This window comes from Medicago sativa, chromosome 1 (genome assembly GCF_051527215.1).
Source record: "Medicago sativa cultivar Bolivia chromosome 1, Bolivia_mono, whole genome shotgun sequence".
In the NCBI taxonomy this organism is placed as follows: domain Eukaryota; kingdom Viridiplantae; phylum Streptophyta; class Magnoliopsida; order Fabales; family Fabaceae; genus Medicago; species Medicago sativa.
The window spans coordinates 47,378,684-47,380,659 of NC_140749.1; positions in this window are offsets into that span (position 1 = coordinate 47,378,684).

Genomic DNA, 1,976 nt, shown 5'->3' on the forward strand with positions numbered 1-1,976 from the left:
GAATTCGAATATATGCTTGTTAGATTTCATAGGAACTATTACATGCTTCGTTTCGATAAGGCTAGGCCACTTTATGACCTTTTTAGTGACTTAAAAAGGGTCAAAAACGAGTAAAATCCGTAAATTAACAAGGAAATTCACTTAACCCTCATTTTGTCCGTGTTTGAAAATGATAAAATCAACCTTGGAATTCGAATATATGCTTGTTAGATTTCATAGGAACTATTACATGCTTCGATTCGATAAGGCTAGGCCACTTTATGACCTTTTTAGTGAATTAAAAAGGGTCAAAAACGAGTAAAATCCGTAAATTAACAAGGAAATTCACTTAACCCTCATTTTGTCCATTTTTGAAAATGATAAAATCATCCTTGGAATTCGAATATATGCTTCTTAGATTTCATAGGAACTAATACATGCTTCGATTCGATAAGGCTAGGCCACTTTATGACCTTTTTAGTGAATTAAAAAGGGTCAAAAACGAGTAAAATCCGTAAATTAACAAGGAAATTCACTTAACCCTCATTTTGTCCGTGTTTGAAAATGATAAAATCAACCTTGGAAGTCGAATATATGCTTGTTAGATTTCATAGGAACTATTACATGCTTCGTTCGACAAGCCTCGACCACTTTAAGTCCTTTTTAGTGAAAGAAAAAAGGTCAAAAACGAGTAAAATCCGTATATTAACAAGGAAATTCACTTAACCCCCATTTTGGCCTTTTTAAAAAATTCTAAACTAAACCATGGATGTCGTAGATATGCTTGTTAGATTTCTTAGGAACTATTACATGATTCGATTCGATAAGGCTAGACCACTTTATGACCTTTTTAGTGAAAGAAAAAGGGTCAAAAACGAGTAAAATTCGTAAATTAACAAGGAAATTCACAGAACCATCATTTTGTCCATTTTTGAAAATGATAAAATCAACCTTGGAATTCGAATATATGCTTGTTAGATTTCATAGGAACTATTACATGCTTCGTTTCGATAAGGCTAGGCCACTTTATGACCTTTTTAGTGACTTAAAAAGGGTCAAAAACGAGTAAAATCCGTAAATTAACAAGGAAATTCACTTAACCCTCATTTTGTCCGTGTTTGAAAATGATAAAATCAACCTTGGAATTCGAATATATGCTTGTTAGATTTCATAGGAACTATTACATGCTTCGATTCGATAAGGCTAGGCCACTTTATGACCTTTTTAGTGAATTAAAAAGGGTCAAAAACGAGTAAAATCCGTAAATTAACAAGGAAATTCACTTAACCCTCATTTTGTCCATTTTTGAAAATGATAAAATCATCCTTGGAATTCGAATATATGCTTCTTAGATTTCATAGGAACTAATACATGCTTCGATTCGATAAGGCTAGGCCACTTTATGACCTTTTTAGTGAATTAAAAAGGGTCAAAAACGAGTAAAATCCGTAAATTAACAAGGAAATTCACTTAACCCTCATTTTGTCCGTGTTTGAAAATGATAAAATCAACCTTGGAAGTCGAATATATGCTTGTTAGATTTCATAGGAACTATTACATGCTTCGTTCGACAAGCCTCGACCACTTTAAGTCCTTTTTAGTGAAAGAAAAAAGGTCAAAAACGAGTAAAATCCGTATATTAACAAGGAAATTCACTTAACCCCCATTTTGGCCTTTTTAAAAAATTCTAAACTAAACCATGGATGTCGTAGATATGCTTGTTAGATTTCTTAGGAACTATTACATGATTCGATTCGATAAGGCTAGACCACTTTATGACCTTTTTAGTGAAAGAAAAAGGGTCAAAAACGAGTAAAATTCGTAAATTAACAAGGAAATTCACAGAACCATCATTTTGTCCATTTTTGAAAATGATAAAATCAACCTTGGAATTCGAATATATGCTTGTTAGATTTCATAGGAACTATTACATGCTTCGTTTCGATAAGGCTAGGCCACTTTATGACCTTTTTAGTGACTTAAAAAGGGTCAAAAAC